The following is a 27,279-nucleotide window of genomic DNA, read 5'->3' as shown; positions in this document are numbered from 1 at the left end:
CCAAAACGCGTTCGAACCCAAAACACGGCCGCGGAACCGAACACAAAACCAAAACACAAAACCCGAAAAATTTCAGGCGCTCATCTCTACAGTTGACCAAAGTAATCTAGGGTATGATATTTGTTATTGTTTTATAATAATAATAATAATACTTTATTATCATCAATAGTTCACAAGACATGAACAATCAACGAAATTAAAAAGCAAGCAAGTATAGAAACCATGAGGACAAGGAAGAACATGTATACAATTGCACCAATACCTCCAAAAAAAATAATAATTAATGAATGGTTAAAATGTAAAGTTTGAAAAATAATCAATTAATCAATGTAATTTTTTTTTTTACACAACCCTAAAAACATCTGTAGTTGGGCTGACTTCAAGTCCCAGCTGAAGATCAAGAAGTCTGCGCAGTGGAGAGCTTCGAGGGAGACAGGGGGATGGACACTTCCTGAGAGTGTTAAATTTACGGATTTGGAGGAGCAAGCCTTGGTCTGTGTGGCGTATGGGGAGGTGGCAGGTGTGTCCGAAATGGACACCAACACGCCTGCCCTTGAATGTCCACATGCCTTGGCAGGTAAATTGTGTATTTTTTAGAGATGAGCGGTTTCGGTTCTCCGAGATCTGAACCCCCCCGAACTTCACATTTTTGTGAGCAGTATATATAGTAGTACAGTGCAGCATTTTGATGACCAACAGTATATAGTTGTACAGTACAGTAGGCCATTGCTGTATCTTGCAGCTCTGTGTCAAGTATACTATCCATATCTGTGCTGCATTGTTGTTGTGAGCAGTATATAGTAGGACAGTGCAGCATTTTGGTGATCAACAGTATATTGTTGTACAGTACAGTAGTCCATTGCTGTATCTTGCAGCTTTGTGTCAAGTATACTATCCATATCTGTGCTGCATTGTTGTTGTGAGCAGTATATAGTAAGACAGTGCAGCATTGTGGTGACCACCAGTATACATATACAGTAGTACAGTACAGTAGGCCATTGCTGTATCTTGCAGCTCCGTAATACTTCAAGTATCCATATCTGTTCTGCATTGTTGTGAGCAGTATATAGTAGGACAGTGCAGCATTTTGGTGACCAGCAGTAGTAGTACAGACAGTGCAGTAGGCCATTGCTATTGATATACTTACTGGCATATAATTCCACACATTAAAAAATGGAGAACAAAAATGTGGAGGGTAAAATAGGGAAAGATCAAGATCCACTTCCACCTCGTGCTGAAGCTGCTGCCACTAGTCATGGCCGAGACGATGAAATGCCATCAACATCGTCTGCCAAGGCCGATGCCCAATGTCATAGTAGAGAGCATGTAAAATCTAAAAAACTAAAGTTCAGTAAAATGACCCAAAAATCAAAATTAAAAGCGTCTGAGGAGAAGCGTAAACTTGCCAATATTCCATTTACGACACGGAGTGGCAAGGAATGGCTGAGGCCCTGGCCTATGTTCATGGCTAGTGGTTCAGCTTCACATGAGGATGGAAGCACTCATCGTCCCACTAGAAAAATGAAAAGACTTAAGCTGGCAAAAGCACAGCAAAGAACTGTGCATTCTTCTAAATCACAAATCCCCAAGGAGAGTCCAATTGTGTCGGTTGCGATGCCTGACCTTCTTAACACTGAACGGGAAGAGGTGGCACCTTCCACCATTTGCACGCCCCCTGCAAGTGCTGGAAGGAGCACCCACAGTCCAGTTCCTGATAGTCAAATTGAAGATGTCACTGTTGAAGTACACCAGGATGAGGATATGGCTGTTGCTGGCGCTGAGGAGGAAATTGACAAGGAGGATTCTGATGGTGAGGTGGCTTCTTTAAGTCAGGCACCCGGGGAGACACCTGTTGTCCGTGGGATGAATATGGCCATTGACATGCCTGGTCAAATTACAAAAAAAAAATCACCTCTTCGGTGTGGAATTATTTCAACAGAAATGCGGACAACATGTGTCAAGCCGTGTGTTGCCTTTGTCAAGCTGTAATAAGTAGGGGTAAGGACGTTAACTACCTCGGAACATCCTCCCTTATACGTCACCTGGAGCACATTCATCAGAAGTCATTGACAAGTTCAAAAACTTTGGGTGACAGCGGAAGCAGTCCACTGACAACTAAATCCCTTCCTCTTGTACCCAAGCTCCTGCAAACCACACCACCAACTCCCTCAGTGTCAATTTCCTTGTTAGACAGGAATGCCAATAGTCCTGCAGGCCATGTCACTGGCAAGTCTGACGAGTCCTCTCCTAACTGGGATTCCTCTGATAGATTCTTGAGTGTAACGCCTACTGCTGCTGGCGCTGCTGTTGTTGCTGCTGGGAGTCGATCGTCATCCCAGAGGGGAAGTCGGAAGACCACTTGTACTACTTCCAGTAAGCAATTGACTGTCCAATAGTCCTTTGCGAGGAAGATGAAATATCACAGCAGTCATCCTGCTGCAAAGCGGATAACTCAGGCCTTGGCAGCTGTGTTGGTGTTAAACGTGTGTCTGGTATCCACCGTTAATTCACAGGGAATTAGAGAATTTCTTGAGGTAGTGTGTCCCTGGTACCAAATACCATCTAGGTTCCACTTCTCTAGGCAGGTGATACCGAGAATGTACACAGACGTCAGAAAAAGAGTCACCAGTATCCTAAAAAATGCAGTTGTACCAAATGTCCACTTAACCACGGACATGTAGAAAAGTGGAGCAGGGCAGACTCAGGACTATATGACTGTGACAGCCCACTGGGTAGATGTATTGCCTCCCGCAGCAAGAACAGCAGCGGCGGAACCAGTAGCAGTATCTCGCAAACGCCAACTCGTTCCTAGGCAGGCTATGCTTTGTATCACCGCTTTCAATAAGAGGCACACAGCTGACAACCTCTTACGGAAACTGAGGAACATCATCGCAGAATGGCTTACCCCAATTGGACTCTCCTGGGGATTTGTGACATCAGACAACGCCACCAATATTGTGTGTGCGTTACATGTGGGCAAATTCCAGCACGTCCCATGTTTTGCACATACATTGAATTTGGTGGTACAGAATTTAAAAAAAATGACAGGGGCGTGCAAGAGATGCTGTCGGTGGCCCGAAGAAATGCGGGCCACTTTCGGCATTCAGCCACCGCGTGCCAAAGACTGGAGCACCAGCAAACACTCCTGAACCTGCCCCTCCATCAGCTGAAGCAAGAGGTGGTAACGAGGTGGAATTCAACCCTCTATATGCTTCAGAGGATGGAGGAGCAGCAAAAGGCCATTCAAGCCTATACATCTACCTACGATATAGGCGAAGGAGGGGGAATGCACCTGACTCAAGCGCAGTGGAGAATGATTTCAACGTTGTGCAAGGTTCTGCAACCCTTTGAACTTGCCACACGTGAAGTCAGTTCAGACACTGCCAGCCTGAGTCAGGACATTCCCCTCATCAGGCTTTTGCAGAAGCATCTGGAGAGATTGAAGGAGGAGCTAAAATGGAGCGATTCCGCTAGGCATGTGGGACTTGTGGATGGAGCCCTTAATTCGCTTAACCAGGATTCACGGGTGGTCAATCTGTTGAAATCAGAGCACTACATTTTGGCCACCGTGCTCGATCCTAGATTTAAAGCCAACGTTGTATCTCTCTTTCCGGCAGACACAAGTCTGCAGAGGTTCAAAGACCTGCTGGTGAGACACTTGTCAACTCAAGCAGAACGTGACCCGTCAACAGCTCCTCCTTCACATACTCCCGCAACTGGGGCTGCGAGGAAAAGGCTAAGAATTCCGAGTCCACCCGCTGGCAGTGATGCAGGGCAGTCAGGAGCGAATGCTGACATCTGGTCCGGCCTTCCAGTGTGTACTCCGAAAGAGTGTTTAGTGCAGCCGCTCACCTTGTCAGCGATCGGCGTACGAGGTTACTTCCACAGAATGTGGAGAAGATGATGTTCATCAAAATAATTATAATCAATTTCTCCGTGGAGACATTCACCAGCAATTGCCTACAGAAAGTACAGTGGGGACGAATTAATACTCTGTGAGGAGGGGGATGTACACAGTGAAAGGGGTGAGGAATCGGAGGATGATGATGAGGTCGACATCTTGCTTCTGTAGAGCCAGTTTGAGCAAGGAGAGATTGATTGCTTCTTTTTTTGGTGGGGGCCCAAACCAACCAGTCATTTCAGCCACAGTCGTGTGGCAGACCCTGTCGCTGAAATGATGGGTTTGTTAAAGTGTGCATGTCCTGTTTATACAACATAAGGGTGGGTGGGAGGGCCAAAGGACAATTCCATCTTGCACCTTTTTTTTTTATCTTTGCATCATGTGATATTTGGGGCCAATTTTTTTAAGTGTCATCCTGTGTGACACTGCAGTGCCACTCCTAGATGGGCCAGGTGTTTGTGTCGGCCACTTGCGTCGCTTAGCTTAGTCATCCAGCGACCTTGGTGCAAATTTTAGGACTAAAAATAATATTGTGAGGTGCTCAGAATAGACTGGAAATGAGTGTAAATTATGGTTATTGAGGTTAATAATACTATAGGATCAAAATGACCCCCAAATTCTATGATTTAAGCTGTTTTGAGGGGGTTTTGAAAAAAAACACCCGAATCCAAACACACCCGAATCCGACAAAAAAATTTCAGGGAGGTTTTGCCAAAACGCGTCCGAATCCAAAACACGGACGCGGAACCGAATCCAAAACCAAAACACAAAACCCGAAAAATGTCCGGTGCACATCTCTAGTATTTTTAATGTTTTGTTTTGGGGTTTTTTTAAATGTGGGTTACTAATGTTTTTATTTTTCCTTTTGCCTCCTTTTACAATCACAGCACAAGAGGTGCAGCTCACTGAGGCTGAGGAGGGTGCAAGCAATGACAGCTCCAGTGTGGGGCCGGAAAGCCCTTCATCCCAGCAACACATTGAGGCACTCCCCCAACCCAGTCTCTAGGAGCTTCAGGGCGAAATTGTGAGGCAAGGGAGAAACACCACCGACTTCTGTGACAAGATGCTCCTGGAGGTCCGTGAGCTGACCTCCCCGGTCCGTGAGCTGTCCCCCACTAGATTTTGCCAAAGCATTCGACACTGTACCACACATGAGACTTATCTACAAGCTACAAGAATCAGGGCTAGGCAGCACAATATGCACTTGGGTCAAAAACTGGTTAGATAATAGGGAGCAGCGCGTTGTGGTTAATGGATCTTTTTCAACTTGGACTGAAGTACTAAGTGGTGTGCCGCAAGGCTCAGTATTAGGACCGCTATTGTTCAATATTTTCATTAACGACCTAACAGAAGGTCTAGAGAGCATGGTGTCAATTTTTGCAGATGATACAAATTGTGTAAAGTTCTAAATGCGGAGGGGGATGCTGAGTCCCTTTAGAACGACTTAGTTAAATCAGAAGCTTGGGCAGCGAAATGGAGACTGTGCTTCAATACAGACAAGTCTAAGGTAATGCACTGTGGTAACAAGAACAAAAATAACACCTACCTACTAAATGGAGTAAAATTAGGGGATTCTGTATTGGAAAAGGACTTAGGTGTCCTCATAGATAGCAAACTAAGCAGTAGTACCCAAAGTAGGACTGCAGCAAAGAAGGCTAATAAGATATTAGCATGCATAAAACGGGGAATTGATGCTAGGGACGAGAGTATTATACTCCCGTTATATAAATCACTTGTGAGGCCACACCTTGAATACTGTGTACAATTCTGGGCACCTTACTACAAAAAGGATATCCTGGAGCTAGAAAAGGTTCAAAGGCGGGCGACCAAACTAATTAAGGGTATGGAGACGCTGGAATATGAGGAAAGGCTTGCAAGACTAGGCATGTTTACACTGGAAAAGAGATTAAGAGGGGACATGATCAACATTTACAAATATATAAGGGGACAATATACAGATCTTGCGCAGGACCTGTTTTTGGTTAGATCAACACAGAGAACTCGTGGACACTCGCTCAGGTTAGAGGAGAGGAGATTCCGCACAATACGGCGTAAAGGCTTTTTTACGGTAAGGACGATACGAGTTTGGAATTCCCTGCCTGAGGGAGTTGTAATGGACGACTCAGTCAACACCTTTAAGAATGGGTTAGATAAATTCCTAATGGATAAGGATATCCAGGGTTACGGGGTATAGTCATGCACTATGGTTATTTTAAAAAAGAGGGGTAAAACGTAACGGCAGTCATCAACTTCAGTCAAAATTTGATACAAAATAATCGTGCATAGGAGACCACAAATAGGTTGAACTCGATAGACAATTGTCTTTTTTCAACCTTAGATACTATGTTACTATGCAACAAGGCATGTGTGACATCTCCTCTGTTGCGGAAGCCATGCATGACATATCTGCCACTATTGGGCAAGGCATGCAGACCATCACAGCCCTCCTTGGCCAGACTCTCACGGAGGCTACAACACCTGTCCCATCCCCTAGCCCTGCCCAGGAACAAGATTGCACTGGGCAGGCCCCTCGCAGATCTACGCGCAGACCCAACACAGAAGAACAACCCCTTCAGCTGGGCAAAAAAAGGAGAAAACTGTGATTTCTCTCCAGATGCGGTCCTTGTTTCCAGCACCCATGTTCTGTTTCCAAAAATGTTTTTTGTCAATGGCTTGTGGGACAAGAATGACCAACTCCCTCCTGCCAAATGGGGGTTGGCGTCTTCTCTTTTCTTTCCCTGGCTGTTATGCATTAGCCTGTGAAGTTGTCCCACCTTCCTCTTCAGTTTGTGGGGCTGATTGTTGCGTTTGGGTATTGGTCCCAGAATCTATCATTTTGCCCCACATCTTCCTTAGCCAGGGTACTGAGACCAGCCTCTTGTTGTGTTTGTTGCAGAGATCGGGGTAACTGACCACTGGGTACTGTAATCCTCTTTTCTGCACAGCCAGGTGCTTGTTGCTGTGTCATTTGGTGTAGTCTTTATTTTATTTTTCTTTGTCTTTGTGTTATGAATATATTTATTTGGATTTATGAGTAAAATTATTTAAACACCTTACACTTTGTTCTAAAATTGTGTTTTTATTATTGTGATTCATGGTAATTTTTTGTATTCTATAAAAAAACATAATTCTATTAGTATTTTTTGTGTTAAAACAAAAAAGCATACTAGGGGGTAAATTTACTAAGATGGGAGTTCTATTTAAGGGATGGCGGTCAGTAGGTTGATATGAGTTAGGTCGACATACATTGGATAGACCATGTATGGTCAACATGCATTAGGTCAACATGATCACTAGGTCGACATGGTCATTAGGTCGCCATGTACTAGGTTGACATGGAAAAAGGTCGACATGAGTTTTTCACCATTTTTTAAACTTTTTGACCTTTTTCATACTTAACGATCCATGTGGACTACAATTGGGAACGGTAACCTGTGACGAGCGCAGCGGTAGCAGAGCGAGGCACCTTGCCCGAAGCATGGCGAGTGAAGTGAGCTATGCGAGGGGACACGCTGCACTAATTGGGGTTCCCCACCACTTTTTAAAGAAAACGACACCAAAAAAGTAAAAAAATTCATGTCGACCTTTTTCCATGTCGACCTAATGACCATGTCAACCTAGTGATCATGTCGAACTAATGCACGTCGACCAAACGTGGTCGACCCAATGTATGCCGACTTAACTCATGTCGACCTAATGAACCACACCCCTATTTAAGATGGGATGTTGCCCATAACAACCAAACAGATTCCAGGTATTATCTTCTAGAAGGTGGTAGATAAATAAGAAGTAGAATCTGATTGGTTGCTATGGGCAACATTCCATCTTGAATAGAACTCCCATCTTAGTAAATTTACCCTTATGAATGTAGTACCTGAAGTATTATAACTGAATATTATAGGTAAGCTTGCATTATGGTGGGAATGTTGTAATATGAAACACACAACAAATGTATTCCTCAAGAAAACATGGCATGTATGTGGGATATATGAATACAGTATGAGTATTTTGAAAGCACAATGCAGCTTAATAGACAACTCAAAGCAATGTGTCAGCTCAAAGCAACGTGAACACAGAAAATGGGCCTTTAAAATAAATTAATCAGTTGTGTGAAATGTGTACAATTGCTTGACAAACAAGACATGTAAAAAAAATTGTAGACATTTTTTATTTTACTTGAAGCCCGAGGTGCATGGCTTCATCACCCAGTGGTCTGTGCAAAAACCGTGCTGGGGACATAGGACTTGGACCCTCTCCAAAAGGAAAAGGGCCCAGTTACTCCCCAAACCCTCAGAGCCAGAAGGCCTACTGGGGGAAAAAGGGTCTTCAGGTTCCCCCTTGCCGAAGGGCAGGGGGACCTCTTGAGTCCCCAACCCTCGGTGCCTAAAAAAGGCCCCTTAGGGGGCAAGGGTCTTCAGACTTCCCTCCGCCTCAAGGCTCAGGGTCGTCTCTTTTCCCCCAGGGTTGGCCGAAGCTTCCCCCCGGGGAACGAAAAACCTTCAGCCCTCCCCAAAAGGAGAGGGCCTCAGCTACATGGGGAAAAGATGGCCCTTAAGGGTCTCGCATAAACCGCACCAAAACGTGAACACACACACAAAAAATATAAAAAGGTGCGAAGTGCAAAAAAAGTGCAAACACACGTGAAAAATAAATAAATAAGCCCCAGCCAAAAGGCCAGGGTATATAAAAAATTATCCCTGCCCTAGGCAAAAGGCCAGGGCAAAGGAAAAAGTGCAGCAGACAGAAGTAGTGAACTGAAAGTGCATGGTGCCATACTAGTGCAAAGGTGACCAACTCACCAGTGTATGTTCAGGCACCCCTGGCATCCTGGAACCAGGGGCACATAGCACCTCGGGCTTCATGCTGCTCCTGACCTCCTGGCCAGACCAAGCTTCATACCTACTCCGCATGGTGGGTCTTGATTCCACACCAGGGGTCTCTCACACCCCCAGTGTAAGAACAGACACAACACCATGAGGACCAGCGAGCAGGTACAACACATGTTGTATATGTGCAGTACACATGTAATAGTTGTAAACAAACATGTGTAGATTGTGTTGCACATATCCAGGGAGTGAGAGACTACATACCATTTCAGAGAGAGCTAGAGATGCAATGAGCTGTTGATGCATTTGAATTGCAAACAGGTGTGTCTGATTTGCAATTTATTTTCTGGGAGAACCCTGACAGGACACCTGTGCTGAGCGTTCGCATGCTGCGCGCAGCTCTAAACTTACTCGGCAGCTGCGAACGCCATGTGTGCACTGACAGCGATTTGCTTTGCAGCAGTGCTAAAACCACGCCTGCAGCCTTAGAACACTCCCCCACAAGACACCCACCTTCACGCCCCTTTTTGCTAGCCTGTGAAGCCATGCCCCTGTGCCGCCTTCACCACACCTCTTTGTTGTTGCCTGTCAGCGATCATAAATTTCATGTGTATCCCTGCACATTTAGGCCGGCACATGCACAATCGTGACTTTGTGTGTGTGCATTCAGCTAAACCCTGCCACTTGCAATGTGATTTGTAGCAGCAATCAGGTCTGAATTAGGCCCAAAGTACCAGTTAATCAGCTCATAACTGCCATTTCACAGGCTGGGTTTGAAAAATAAGTTAGGAGCTGGTTGGCTGGTACTTTATCTCCATCCAATTTATCTCCATCCAAGGCTTAGTAAATAGACCCCTTAGTTCTTCAGGACACAGCCCTATCTTGGTTCTTACCCAACTTATCAAATTGCTCTTTTAGTGTTTGTTTCTCCAAATCTACCTTCTCTTTGCTACTTCTATCATATGGAGTATCATATGGCTCAGTGTGAGGTCCTTTGCTTTTTCTCAACCTATACCACATCTCTTAGCAAACTTTCAGTATCATCTAAATGCGGATGATACTCAAATCTACCTATCCTTCCCAGATTTGTCACCATATGTGACACTCTGAACTGGACCCCCTTCATTTGTACAAAGGGTAGGCATTGCAGGCAACTGTCGGATTGGATAAGACATGAGTAAAGTCCCCTAATTTTCACCTTGCCGAGCTTCGATTACTACTCATCCTGTTAATGCTTAAGGGGTTAACACTCCCTTCTGCTGTTGCCTGGGAGATGCCAGCAGGACCAGTGAGCAGATAGACACTTGGACCCTTGGACTTACTTATAATGGAGGAGGGAGTGAGAAGGCTGATGGAGTTTTGATTGGCTGTGGCAGAGTGGGAAAAAGAGGAGGCGGGGTTCACACCAGTGTGAGAGGAGACACGCTGTGGAGAGTGGAGCTGCTGCTGAGGAGATCCTGTGAGGAGACATGCTGTGGAGAGCGGAGCTGCTGCTGAGGAGACCACTGTGAGAAGACACACTGTGGAGAGCGGAGCCGCTGCTGAGAAGACCGTTGTGAGGAGACATGCCGTGGAGAGCAGAACTGCCGCTGAGGAGACTGCTGTGAGAGCCACCAGGTGCTGCAGTGACACCAGCCTGCCCAGTACTGAGAGAAGCTGCCGGGAAAGGTCTCAGGTAATAGAGGGGAGTGGGTGAGGCCGCTGTTAGCATGTACCTACCTCTGACGCACAGACACTCCAGATAATGCCCTCAGTTAGTAACCCAGAGACACCCAGCTCCACATACACAGCTAAATAGGGGTCAGATGAGAGAGAGAGAGAGAGACGCTCTTCCTTTTACTTGGTAGACATAACTATTAAGAGTTCTGGACAGTATTAAATATTGTACCTTTCAACAGTGGAGTCCATTTAATGACCAGCATGACCCTTTTTGGATATAATTTACCTCAGGAAAGGCAGGCGCTAGGTAGCAAAAGAAACTCTAAACTGCCTGATACCCCTTTTCCACCTCTGTAGCACGGGTCGCAGCCGGGAGCCTGACACGGCTGCGACCCATGCTACAGCCCCCTTTCACACAGCGCTCACAACCCGGCATATTGCCAGGTTGGTGACGCTGCTGCTAATGCGGCAGGGGCGGCGCTGGGAGATCACATGTTCTCCCAGTGCCGCCTTTCCATTCACTGTGAACTGGAGCTGCGTCGCCTCGACACGGCTCCCGTTCACACTACACATCTATCCGGGTTGTACACGTGTTAAACCCGGCAAGCTACCCGGGTAGGATTCTCGGATCACTTGATCCGGGAATTTGCAGGGGGACCCTTTTCCACTAGGAAAAAACACGGGTAAATGCGCGCCCCCGTGCATTTACCCATGTTTTAAAAGCTGGTGGAAAAGGGGTATGAGTGAACAGGGTGACAGGAAAGAGCGGATCCCTTGTGTATTTTAGACGCTCCATAGCTTGTATCAGCCAGCTTTATTATTCCTTGCCTGCAATCTATCTGCACCTTTCATGTGACGCTGAACTGTATTGGGAACACACTCTAGCTATTCAGAGACTCAGCTACTAATATAGCCTGCAACTGCCAGCTGTGCTTATAACCTTACTGCTTTCACTGGAAACTGCTTTAAATTCATTTGTACCCTGCTGAATCTCTTATTAAATCTGCCAATTTATGCAAGCCCCTTTATTCTCTGAATGTTGTGAGGAATTAGTACGCTATATTTAACCCTTCACTGAACTGCTTACTTGGTACTGGATACCTACTGTCTGCTAACCTGCAATATGGAACTGTGCTTAATTCTGCTATTGACTTTCAATCATCAGCATTACCTGCTACTATTAAGACAGTAGATTATAAAGGGTACAGAATCTTAGCGTGTAAATTGACTCTTTTGCTGTAGTTCCAGTACTAGGTATACAACTCAGTCACCAGCAGCTTGTGATGACAACAAAGGTTACCGCCCCAAGCGGGCATAGTAGAATATTACTAATTCTCAGTATGTAAATGCATATGCAAAAGGATTACTGATTTGATTATTAGTATACTGTGTTATTGCTGTACCGTTTGCATCCTTTTCCTATATCCTCATGTGCACCTTTTGTCTTATTTGTGGAAGTGTATTTGCCTTTTAATCAATTATTCTCACAGAGGTGACCAGTTTGATCCTGATTAATAAATCTTTATGTCACTGTCCTAATGTGTGGTGACTTATATGTTGGGTCCTCTAGAATTGAGGTTCCTCGTCCCTCTGCCTAGGGTTCTAGAAGTGAGACCCAGTCCAAGAAGTGATTCCGAGCGAAGAATCCAGGTACGTCCACCGACACCTGCACTCACAACAACACTCCACAATACCTACCTGTTACACTTGTGTATTGGTTTGTGTTCCTGAATGTCTTTTTGACATTTCATCTTGGACGTCATCTCACCACCTCAAGCTTAATCTTTACAAAACAGAATTAATATTTCCACTAGCCAATAATCATTACCAACCTAATATCTCTATTACTCTTGATAACTTGACAACTTTGATGCCTAGGTCTCATCCTTGAACGGTCCTTTGTTCTACACATTCAATCTGTTTCTAAATCATGTTACATACAGTATTGTGCAAATGTTGTAGGCAGATCTTCTGTGATATAGGCTTGCTCAAATCCTTCTTTTTCTTAATGTAATCCCAGACAGACTCGATGTTGAGATCAGGGCTGATGATGATGATGATGATGTGCAGGCCCGGTGCAACCCGCTCAGCAAAGGGATGCAAAGTAGGGAGGCGCCAATTTAGGAGCGGTGCTCTCCCTGCTCTCCATCCCTGAGCTGATGTGCCTGCTGCTGCCACTGCACCTGTCACACTGTTTGACAGGCAGCAGCGGCTGCCAGGAGTGCCTGTAGAGCTGCTCATCTTGCCTCTCTGTGACCGCCTGCTGTGCCTGCGGGCTGCTGCTCCCATCCTGCCTCCAACACTCCCGACATTCCCAATATAGGTGCAGCCTCCTATCTTCCCTTCTGCGGGCGGTTGTCTGGCTTCTGGTGCGGAGGATCATTGCTGCCCCTGCTGGGTCTGGGCGGCAGGCCCCCCTCCACTGCCTGTCCCCTGCTCCTGCAGATTTAGCTGTCTACCTGTCAGTACTTGGTCGGTGGTTCTCGGTAGAGCGGCAGCTGCTGCTCTCCTGCTCACCACCAGGCTGCCCTGACACTTCTGCAGCAGGTCTTCCATCTGCAGTGACCTCGCCCTTCAGCTCTGCTACTGTTCCTGCTATATATGGGTGAGTCACTGCTTTATCTTCTTCCTCCTGTGCCTGCTTGTGGTTTGAATGTTATTATATTAAAAAGGGGCCCCTGATTTTGATACCTCTCTAAAAAGTACTGCCTGCTCATTCCTGGAGTATTTACTGTTTGGGACATTGCTGATTGCTACGTATCCATTTTCCTGGCCCTGAGCAGGTCCCCCTCACCAGATCCTCTCAGCACAGTGACCCCATTGCATCCAAATAATTGTTTCTAGTCTCAGTGACAGGCAGCGGTGCCAGCAGCATGAAGCGCGGCTCTTCAATCTCCAGTCCACCCAAAAATCTCTAGTCCTGTGTCAGGTAATGGGTCCCTCTCTCCCTTCCCGCTGCACCTGTGTAACAGACAGGCAGCAGCTGCAGGCACGTCAGTCTTCAGAAATACACCCTAACATGTATAAGGAGCACTACTGTGTGACGTAACATGTATAAGGGGCACTACTGTGTGACGTAACATGTATAAGGGGCACTACTGTGTGGTGTAACATGTATAAGAGGCACTACTGTGTCACGTAACATGTATAAGGGACACTACTGTGTAACAAAACATCTATAAGGGGCACTACTGTGTGACGAAAAGTGTATAAGGGACACTACTGTGTGATGTAACATAAATAACTACTATATGGTGTAATATGAATCACGGGCACTACATGCACTGTATTGTGAATACAAAAGAAAAAATTGCAAATGGAAGAGGCACAATAACACTTGATAATGTACATTTAATATAGTAAAATACACATACAATAAGTGCACAAATACAGTACCTTTAATATTTAAAAATGAGCCGTTGTGAAAACTGACATATATTTTAAAATATTCTGTTTGATGTCCAGTTCAAGCCTCTAATGTATCCCCAGGTAACAGAGAAAATAAATTAATGTTTCAAAGCAAATGAATCCTTGCAACAATTGTAACTCTTAACTTAACAATTAACTCTTATTTCATTTGAATTTAAAGGGGTAGGCAGGGCCGATGCTAGGGTGTTCGGCGCCCACCTGCAAACTAGAAATTTGCACCCTCCCATATTCCACAAAGGGTCAGCGTGCGCCTTTTGCTCACGCCGGGAAAAGGGGTGTGATCTCACAAGGAAGGGGCATGGCTACACAATAGTACCCCCATTTAAAATTATGCCACACTGTAGCACAATCTTATTCATTTTTAAAAAAAAAAAATTTGTATATCTTTATTTGAATTTTATATAATAAAGAAAACAAAGATAAAATAGATACAGGCATAATACAGAAATATGTAACTGTGTGAGGGTGTAGACACATCATGGGAGGAAGACATTTTAGAGAAAACAAATTGACATCTGTTTAAACCTAGTAGAAAATGTCAGACTCGGCTTCCAAAGGTATAAGGACCAAGTTAACATTAACAAAATACAAGTTCACACAATCTGGCCTATACCCAGAAAAGATTAAATATACCTGCATAAAAATTGTGCAAGAAGAGAACGCTAGAACATAAAAACCAAACAAAAAAGAGAGAGAAAGAAGAAGAGAAAGAAAGAGGGGGAGCTAAACTAAGAAGGGGGAAAAAGGGGTAGGAATGGGAGGGACATAGGGAGCGAAGCCAGTGTTGATGTTACACATAAGAATATAATCTCCGTAGTATCATGAAATAGAATCAGAAATAATTACATTTCATTTAAATATACTAAGGTTCGTTAGCAATACGGCGTAACAAAAACCATTTGGTTGAATCAAACAAAGACAATATATGTTGTTGGTGAGAAGGGTCTTGAGGTTCTATATAAGGGTCCCATTTTTTATAAAAGCATAGAACATTGCATTCCACATTAGGCATAGTGGATTGGCGCTCCAAGTATAGAGTGCGAGTAAGGCGTGTACGCAATGTGTCAAGTCTAGGAGGGACTTTGATAATCCAGTTAGTAAGAATTAGCTTTTTCCCCAGTGTTAGAATCACATACAACAGCGGAATAAGATGTTTTCTATGTACTGGGATGCAGAGCCGTAACTAAGGGGGGGCTAGGAGGGCATGTGACCTGGGTGCCGGATTGGAGGGGGCGCCGCAATGCTTACACCCCCTCCTAGTCCCGATGCGCACAGGTCCCTTCGTCGGAGCAGCACAAGGCTGCCGTGTGATGAAACTGAAAATAAACTACAGCTCCCAGAAGCCCTTGCTGCGGGAGCTGTAGTTTACTTTCAGTTTCTTCTATGTGGACAGTGGTGTGCTACCTGTTGTGCCCTAAGAGGGGGTACAGGGAACAAGTTACCCCAGCCCCCCCTGCTGCCTCTGATCACCGCAGCAGTGCACTATTGCACTGCTGAGCTGGAAAAATGAATGACTGCAGCCGGAGGTCCGAAAAAGGGGCGGAGCTATACGGCACTGCACTCACAGTGACAGGCCAGCCAGTACCATCGAAGAGAGGAGGGGAGAAGAGCAGCAGCACAGCACAGCCTAAATAGTGAGTGTGACACAGTGAAGGGGCACTGTATGTGTGTGCAACTACTATATGTGTGTGTATGAATGTGATGTGCATGTGTGTGACTGTATGTGAATAGGTGTGTCACTACATATCTGTATGCGTGCTTGTGTGTCACTGTATGTATGTATGTATGTATGTATGTGTGACTATGTATGTATACAGGTGTGTGACTATGGGGGTAATTCCAAGTTGATCGCAGCAGGAATTTTTTTAGCAGTTGGCCAAAACTATGGCCCTCATTCCGAGTTGATCGGTCGCAAGGCGAATTTAGCAGAGTTACACACGCTAAGCCTACGCCTACTGGGAGTGTATCTTAGCTTCTTAAAATTGCGACCGATGTAATCGCAATATTGCGATTACAAACTACTTTGCAGTTTCTGAGTAACTTCAACCTTACTCTGCCTGTGCGATCAGTTCAGTGCTTGTCGTTCCTGGTTTGACGTCACAAACACACCCAGCGTTCGCTCAGACACTCCCCCGTTTCTCCAGCCACTCCTGCGTTTTTTCCGGAAACGGTAGCGTTTTCAACCACACGCCCATAAAACTCCGTGTTTCCGCCCAGTAACACCCATTTCCTGTCAATCACATTACGATCGCCGGAGCGATGAAAAAGCCGTGAGTAAAAATACTATCTTCATTGTTAAATTACTTGGCGCAGTCGCAGTGCGAATATTGCGCATGCGTACTAAGCGGATTTTCATTGCGATGCGATGAAAAATACCGAGCGAACGACTCGGAATGAGGGCCTATGTGCACTGCAGGGGAGGCAGATTTAACATGTGCTGAGAGAGTTAGATTTGGGTGGGGTGTGTTCAATCTGCAATCTAAATTGCAGTGTAAAAATAAAGCAGCCAGTATTTACCCTGCACAGAAACAAAATAACCCACCCAAATCTAACTCTCTCTGCACATGTTATATCTGCCCCCCCTGCAGTGCACATGGTTTTGCCCAATTGCTAAAAAATGTCCTGCTGCGATCAACTTGGAATTACCCCCTATGTATGTGAATGTATGTGTGCGTGTATGTGTTTAGATGTGTGACAGTATGTATGTGTGTGATTTTACATATGTATCAATGTATGGGGTATTATTTCCTTTTTAACTTCATCTGTAGCCCAAATGTCATTCCGAGTTGATCGCACGTAGCAATTTTTTGCTGCTCATGTGATCAACTAGACGCCGCCTATGGGGGAGTGTATTTTAGCATAGCAAAGCTGCGATCGCTTGTGCAGCCCTGCTATGCTAAAAAAGTTTTGTGTAAAACAGTACTAGCCCTGCAGTTACTTATATGAGGGGCCGTTCAAGTCAAAATTACAGCTTTCTGGATATAACGTATAGCTAATTTTTGCTTTATGGATATGATGTATGACGAGATGGATATGCCGTATGCTGAGATGGATATGATGTATGCTGAGATGGATATGACATATGCCTAGATGGATATGATGTGTGTTGAGATGGATATGATGTATGCTGAGATGGATATGACGTGTACTGAGATGGATATGACATATGCCTAGATGGATATGATGTGTGCTGAGATGGATATGACGTATGCCGAGATGGATATGACATATGCCAAGATGGATATGACATATGCTGAGATGGATATGACATATGCCGAGATGGATATGACATGTGCTGAAATGGATATGATGTATGCTGAGATGGATATGACGTATGCCAAGATGGATATGACGTATGCCAAGATGGATATGACGTATGCTGAGATGGATATGACATATGCTGAGATGGATATGACATATGGTGAGATGGATATGACATATGGTGAGATGGATATGACATATGGTGAGATGGATATGACATATGGTGAGATGGATATGCTGTATGGTGAGATGGATATGACCTGTGCTGAAATGGCTATGGATTATGCTGAAATGGATATGACATATGGTGAGATGGATATGACATATGCTGAGATGGATATGACATATGGTGAGATGGATATGCTGTATGGTGAGATGGATATGACATATGCTGAGATGGATATGACATATGGTGAGATGGATATGACATATGGTGAGATGGATATGACATATGGTGAGATGGATATGACATATGCTGAGATGGCTATGGATTATGCTGAGATGGATATAACATATGGTGAGATGGATATGACATATGGTGAGATGGATATGACATATGGTGAGATGGATATGACATATGCTGAGATGGATATGACATATGGTGAGATGGATATGACATATGGTGAGATGGATATGACATATGGTGAGATGGCTATGGATTATGCTGAGATGGATATGACATATGGTGAGATGGGGATATGACATATGGTGAGATGGATATGACATATGGTGAGATGGATATGACATATGGTGAGATGGATATGACATATGGTGAGATGGCTATGGATTATGCTGAGATGGATATGACATATGGTGAGATGGCTATGGATTATGCTGAGATGGATATGACATATGCTGAGATGGATATGACATATGGTGAGATGGCTATGGATTATGCTGAGATGGATATAACATATGGTGAGATGGATATAACATATGGTGAGATGGATATGACATATGGTGAGATGGCTATGGATTATGCTGAGATGGATATGGATTATGCTGAGATGGATATGACATATGGTGAGATGGGGATATGACATACACTGAGATGGCTATGGACTATGGTGAGATGTGGGGATATGACATACACTGAGAAAAGCACATGATGCAGCCAGCCAATCACAGCTCTCCTATATAAGCAGTGGTGCTGGCTGGGAGGAGGATCAGTATAATGTGGAAGAGCTGAGAAGTGGAGCTCTCCCCAGGTGCCATTGTCAGCAGCAGAGCAGTGATACTGAGGCACATTGCAGAGCAGCTCATCTCCTGCCTCAGGCTGCCTGTCCCCTTTCTAGGTACTGTACTACTGGGATGGGTGCAGGAGGGAATATCTGGTCACAAACACTGCCTGGGGGGAGAAGGTTGTGAGTCAGTGCTCAGCTCACACAGGCAGGGAGTGTGTTACTTTCACTTTCTGTGACAGTAAAAAGATGAAGATTCAGACCCCATTGAGCTACAAGACCCTGACCCAGTGCAGCAGCCTCACAGGATAAAGCAAGGTTAGATAGGGGAAGGTGGCTAATGACACTGCTATAGGGGGAGACCTATGGAAAGTGGGGGCACGGGGATATGACACTGTTATTGGGCTGTGGGAGCTGATTACACTGCTATTATGGGGGAGGGCAGAGACACATGGAAAGTGATATTGGGAAAGGGGGAGATACATGGGGAGTGGGGGCCCTGGGGGGCTAATAGCACTGGTATGGGGAGGAGGGGGCATACACATGTGCACGGGGGGTGCCTTGTGCGCACAGGCACATCCTAATGTCAGGCACCCCCCTCATGCCTGGTCAGATACTGCGCAGAAAGTTGAATATGAGGGGCCGTTCAAGTCAAAATTACAGCTTTCTGGATATAACGTATAGCTAATTTTTGCTTTATGGATATGATGTATGACGAGATAGATATGATGTATGCTGAGATGGATATGACGTGTACTGAGATGGATATGACATATGCCTAGATGGATATGATGTGCGTTGAGATGGATATGATGTATGCTGAGATGGATATGACGTGTACTGAGATGGATATGACATATGCCGAGATGGATATGACATGTGCTGAAATGGATATGATGTATGCTGAGATGGATATGACATATGCCGAGATGGATATGACGTATGCCAAGATGGATATGACGTATGCTGAGATGGATATGACGTATGCTGAGATGGATATGGGATATGACATATGCTGAGATGGGTATGACATATGACAAGATGGATATGGACTATGCTGAGATGGATATGACATATGCCGAGATGGATATGACGTTAGCCGAGATGGATATGACGTTAGCCGAGATGGATATGACATATGCTGAGACGGATATGGACTATGCTGAGATGTATATGGACTATGCTGAAATGGTTATGAATTATGGTGAGATGGATATGGACTATGCTGAGATGGCTATGAATTATAGTGAGATGGATATGGACTATGCTGAGATGGATATGACGTATGCCGAGATGGATATGACATATGGTGAGATGAATATGACATATAGTGAGATGGATATGACATATGCTGAGATGGATATGACATATGGTGAGATGGATATGACATATGGTGAGATGGATATGACATATGTTGAGATGGATATGACATATGGTGAGATGGATATGACATATGATGAGATGGATATAACATATGGTGAGATGGATATGACATATGGTGAGATGGATATGACATATGATGAGATGGATATAACATATGGTGAGATGGATATGATGTATGGTGAGATGGATATGACATATGCTGAGATGGATATGACATATGGTGAGATGGATATGACATATGGTGAGATGGATATGACATATGGTGAGATGGCTATGGATTATGCTGAGATGGATATGACATATGCTGAGATGGATATGACATATGCTGAGATGAATATGACATATAGTGAGATGGATATGACATATGCTGAGATGGATATGACATATGGTGAGATGGATATGACATATGGTGAGATGGATATGACATATGGTGAGATGGATATAACATATGGTGAGATGGATATGACATATGGTGAGATGGATATGACATATGGTGAGATGGATATGACATATGGTGAGATGGCTATGGATTATGGTGAGATGGATATGACATATGGTGAGATGGATATGACATATGGTGAGATGGATATGACATATGCTGAGATGGATATGACATATGGTGAGATGGATATGACATATGGTGAGATGGCTATGGATTATGCTGAAATGGATATGACATATGGTGAGATGGCTATGGATTATGCTGAGATGGATATGACATATGGTGAGATGGATATGATGTATGGTGAGATGGATATGACATATGGTGAGATGGATATGACATATGGTGAGACGGCTATGGATTATGGTGAGATGGATATGACATATGGTGAGATGGATATGACATATGGTGAGATGGCTGAAATGGATATGACATATGGTGAGATGGCTATGGATTATGCTGAGATGGATATAACATATGGTGAGATGGATATGACATATGGTGAGATGGATATGACATATGCTGAGATGGATATGACATATGGTGAGATGGATATGACATATGGTGAGATGGATATGACATATGCTGAGATGGATATGACATATGCTGAGATGGATATGACATATGGTGAGATGGATATGACATATGGTGAGATGGATATGACATATGCTGAGATGGCTATGGATTATGCTGAGATGGATATAACATATGGTGAGATGGATATGACATATGGTGAGATGGATATGACATATGCTGAGATGGATATGACATATGGTGAGATGGATATGACATATGGTGAGATGGATATGACATATGGTGAGATGGATATGACATATAGTGAGATGGATATGACATATGCTGAGATGGATATGACATATGGTGAGATGGATATGACATATGGTGAGATGGATATGACATATGCTGAGATGGATATGACATATGGTGAGATGGATATGACATATGGTGAGATGGATATGACATATGCTGAGATGGATATGACATATGCTGAGATGGATATGACATATGGTGAGATGGATATGACATATGGTGAGATGGATATGACATATGCTGAGATGGCTATGGATTATGCTGAGATGGATATAACATATGGTGAGATGGATATGACATATGGTGAGATGGATATGACATATGCTGAGATGGATATGACATATGCTGAGATGGCTATGGATTATGCTGAGATGGATATAACATATGGTGAGATGGATATGACATATGGTGAGATGGATATGACATATGGTGAGATGGCTATGGATTGTGCTGAGATGGATATGACATATGGTGAGATGGGGATATGACATACACTGAGATGGCTATGGACTATGGTGAGATGTGGGGATATGACATACACTGAGAAAAGCACATGATGCAGCCAGCCAATCACAGCTCTCCTATATAAGCAGTGGTGCTGGCTGGGAGGAGGATCAGTATAATGTGGAAGAGCTGAGAAGTGGAGCTCTCCCCAGGTGCCATTGTCAGCAGCAGAGCAGTGATACTGAGGCACATTGCAGAGCAGCTCATCTCCTGCCTCAGGCTGCCTGTCCCCTTTCTAGGTACTGTACTACTGGGATGGGTGCAGGAGGGAATATCTGGTCACAAACACTGCCTGGGGGGAGAAGGTTGTGAGTCAGTGCTCAGCTCACACAGGCAGGGAGTGTGTTACTTTCACTTTCTGTGACAGTAAAAAGATGAAGATTCAGACCCCATTGAGCTACAAGACCCTGACCCAGTGCAGCAGCCTCACAGGATAAAGCAAGGTTAGATAGGGGAAGGTGGCTAATGACACTGCTATAGGGGGAGACCTATGGAAAGTGGGGGCACGGGGATATGACACTGTTATTGGGCTGTGGGAGCTGATTACACTGCTATTATGGGGGAGGGCAGAGACACATGGAAAGTGATATTGGGAAAGGGGGAGATACATGGGGAGTGGGGGCCCTGGGGGGCTAATAGCACTGGTATGGGGAGGAGGGGGCATACACATGTGCACGGGGGGTGCCTTGTGCGCACAGGCACATCCTAATGTCAGGCACCCCCCTCATGCCTGGTCAGATACTGCGCAGAAAGTTGAATATGAGGGGCCGTTCAAGTCAAAATTACAGCTTTCTGGATATAACGTATAGCTAATTTTTGCTTTATGGATATGATGTATGACGAGATAGATATGATGTATGCTGAGATGGATATGACGTGTACTGAGATGGATATGACATATGCCTAGATGGATATGATGTGCGTTGAGATGGATATGATGTATGCTGAGATGGATATGACGTGTACTGAGATGGATATGACATATGCCGAGATGGATATGACATGTGCTGAAATGGATATGATGTATGCTGAGATGGATATGACATATGCCGAGATGGATATGACGTATGCCAAGATGGATATGACGTATGCTGAGATGGATATGACGTATGCTGAGATGGATATGGGATATGACATATGCTGAGATGGGTATGACATATGACAAGATGGATATGGACTATGCTGAGATGGATATGACATATGCCGAGATGGATATGACGTTAGCCGAGATGGATATGACGTTAGCCGAGATGGATATGACATATGCTGAGACGGATATGGACTATGCTGAGATGTATATGGACTATGCTGAAATGGTTATGAATTATGGTGAGATGGATATGGACTATGCTGAGATGGCTATGAATTATAGTGAGATGGATATGGACTATGCTGAGATGGATATGACGTATGCCGAGATGGATATGACATATGGTGAGATGAATATGACATATAGTGAGATGGATATGACATATGCTGAGATGGATATGACATATGGTGAGATGGATATGACATATGGTGAGATGGATATGACATATGTTGAGATGGATATGACATATGGTGAGATGGATATGACATATGATGAGATGGATATAACATATGGTGAGATGGATATGACATATGGTGAGATGGATATGACATATGATGAGATGGATATAACATATGGTGAGATGGATATGATGTATGGTGAGATGGATATGACATATGCTGAGATGGATATGACATATGGTGAGATGGATATGACATATGGTGAGATGGATATGACATATGGTGAGATGGCTATGGATTATGCTGAGATGGATATGACATATGCTGAGATGGATATGACATATGCTGAGATGAATATGACATATAGTGAGATGGATATGACATATGCTGAGATGGATATGACATATGGTGAGATGGATATGACATATGGTGAGATGGATATGACATATGGTGAGATGGATATAACATATGGTGAGATGGATATGACATATGGTGAGATGGATATGACATATGGTGAGATGGATATGACATATGGTGAGATGGCTATGGATTATGGTGAGATGGATATGACATATGGTGAGATGGATATGACATATGGTGAGATGGATATGACATATGCTGAGATGGATATGACATATGGTGAGATGGATATGACATATGGTGAGATGGCTATGGATTATGCTGAAATGGATATGACATATGGTGAGATGGCTATGGATTATGCTGAGATGGATATGACATATGGTGAGATGGATATGATGTATGGTGAGATGGATATGACATATGGTGAGATGGATATGACATATGGTGAGACGGCTATGGATTATGGTGAGATGGATATGACATATGGTGAGATGGATATGACATATGGTGAGATGGCTGAAATGGATATGACATATGGTGAGATGGCTATGGATTATGCTGAGATGGATATAACATATGGTGAGATGGATATGACATATGGTGAGATGGATATGACATATGCTGAGATGGATATGACATATGGTGAGATGGATATGACATATGGTGAGATGGATATGACATATGCTGAGATGGATATGACATATGCTGAGATGGATATGACATATGGTGAGATGGATATGACATATGGTGAGATGGATATGACATATGCTGAGATGGCTATGGATTATGCTGAGATGGATATAACATATGGTGAGATGGATATGACATATGGTGAGATGGATATGACATATGCTGAGATGGATATGACATATGGTGAGATGGATATGACATATGGTGAGATGGATATGACATATGGTGAGATGGATATGACATATAGTGAGATGGATATGACATATGCTGAGATGGATATGACATATGGTGAGATGGATATGACATATGGTGAGATGGATATGACATATGCTGAGATGGATATGACATATGGTGAGATGGATATGACATATGGTGAGATGGATATGACATATGCTGAGATGGATATGACATATGCTGAGATGGATATGACATATGGTGAGATGGATATGACATATGGTGAGATGGATATGACATATGCTGAGATGGCTATGGATTATGCTGAGATGGATATAACATATGGTGAGATGGATATGACATATGGTGAGATGGATATGACATATGCTGAGATGGATATGACATATGCTGAGATGGCTATGGATTATGCTGAGATGGATATAACATATGGTGAGATGGATATGACATATGGTGAGATGGATATGACATATGGTGAGATGGCTATGGATTGTGCTGAGATGGATATGACATATGGTGAGATGGGGATATGACATACACTGAGATGGCTATGGACTATGGTGAGATGTGGGGATATGACATACACTGAGAAAAGCACATGATGCAGCCAGCCAATCACAGCTCTCCTATATAAGCAGTGGTGCTGGCTGGGAGGAGGATCAGTATAATGTGGAAGAGCTGAGAAGTGGAGCTCTCCCCAGGTGCCATTGTCAGCAGCAGAGCAGTGATACTGAGGCACATTGCAGAGCAGCTCATCTCCTGCCTCAGGCTGCCTGTCCCCTTTCTAGGTACTGTACTACTGGGATGGGTGCAGGAGGGAATATCTGGTCACAAACACTGCCTGGGGGGAGAAGGTTGTGAGTCAGTGCTCAGCTCACACAGGCAGGGAGTGTGTTACTTTCACTTTCTGTGACAGTAAAAAGATGAAGATTCAGACCCCATTGAGCTACAAGACCCTGACCCAGTGCAGCAGCCTCACAGGATAAAGCAAGGTTAGATAGGGGAAGGTGGCTAATGACACTGCTATAGGGGGAGACCTATGGAAAGTGGGGGCACGGGGATATGACACTGTTATTGGGCTGTGGGAGCTGATTACACTGCTATTATGGGGGAGGGCAGAGACACATGGAAAGTGATATTGGGAAAGGGGGAGATACATGGGGAGTGGGGGCCCTGGGGGGCTAATAGCACTGGTATGGGGAGGAGGGGGCATACACATGTGCACGGGGGGTGCCTTGTGCGCACAGGCACATCCTAATGTCAGGCACCCCCCTCATGCCTGGTCAGATACTGCGCAGAAAGTTGAATATGAGGGGCCGTTCAAGTCAAAATTACAGCTTTCTGGATATAACGTATAGCTAATTTTTGCTTTATGGATATGATGTATGACGAGATAGATATGATGTATGCTGAGATGGATATGACGTGTACTGAGATGGATATGACATATGCCTAGATGGATATGATGTGCGTTGAGATGGATATGATGTATGCTGAGATGGATATGACGTGTACTGAGATGGATATGACATATGCCGAGATGGATATGACATGTGCTGAAATGGATATGATGTATGCTGAGATGGATATGACATATGCCGAGATGGATATGACGTATGCCAAGATGGATATGACGTATGCTGAGATGGATATGACGTATGCTGAGATGGATATGGGATATGACATATGCTGAGATGGGTATGACATATGACAAGATGGATATGGACTATGCTGAGATGGATATGACATATGCCGAGATGGATATGACGTTAGCCGAGATGGATATGACGTTAGCCGAGATGGATATGACATATGCTGAGACGGATATGGACTATGCTGAGATGTATATGGACTATGCTGAAATGGTTATGAATTATGGTGAGATGGATATGGACTATGCTGAGATGGCTATGAATTATAGTGAGATGGATATGGACTATGCTGAGATGGATATGACGTATGCCGAGATGGATATGACATATGGTGAGATGAATATGACATATAGTGAGATGGATATGACATATGCTGAGATGGATATGACATATGGTGAGATGGATATGACATATGGTGAGATGGATATGACATATGTTGAGATGGATATGACATATGGTGAGATGGATATGACATATGATGAGATGGATATAACATATGGTGAGATGGATATGACATATGGTGAGATGGATATGACATATGATGAGATGGATATAACATATGGTGAGATGGATATGATGTATGGTGAGATGGATATGACATATGCTGAGATGGATATGACATATGGTGAGATGGATATGACATATGGTGAGATGGATATGACATATGGTGAGATGGCTATGGATTATGCTGAGATGGATATGACATATGCTGAGATGGATATGACATATGCTGAGATGAATATGACATATAGTGAGATGGATATGACATATGCTGAGATGGATATGACATATGGTGAGATGGATATGACATATGGTGAGATGGATATGACATATGGTGAGATGGATATAACATATGGTGAGATGGATATGACATATGGTGAGATGGATATGACATATGGTGAGATGGATATGACATATGGTGAGATGGCTATGGATTATGGTGAGATGGATATGACATATGGTGAGATGGATATGACATATGGTGAGATGGATATGACATATGCTGAGATGGATATGACATATGGTGAGATGGATATGACATATGGTGAGATGGCTATGGATTATGCTGAAATGGATATGACATATGGTGAGATGGCTATGGATTATGCTGAGATGGATATGACATATGGTGAGATGGATATGATGTATGGTGAGATGGATATGACATATGGTGAGATGGATATGACATATGGTGAGACGGCTATGGATTATGGTGAGATGGATATGACATATGGTGAGATGGATATGACATATGGTGAGATGGCTGAAATGGATATGACATATGGTGAGATGGCTATGGATTATGCTGAGATGGATATAACATATGGTGAGATAGATATGACATATGGTGAGATGGATATGACATATGCTGAGATGGATATGACATATGGTGAGATGGATATGACATATGGTGAGATGGATATGACATATGCTGAGATGGATATGACATATGCTGAGATGGATATGACATATGGTGAGA

This window comes from Pseudophryne corroboree, chromosome 11, assembly GCF_028390025.1.
Source record: "Pseudophryne corroboree isolate aPseCor3 chromosome 11, aPseCor3.hap2, whole genome shotgun sequence".
Taxonomy (NCBI): domain Eukaryota; kingdom Metazoa; phylum Chordata; class Amphibia; order Anura; family Myobatrachidae; genus Pseudophryne; species Pseudophryne corroboree.
The sequence above is the reverse complement of the archived record's forward strand: the minus strand, read 5'-3'. Positions refer to the sequence as shown.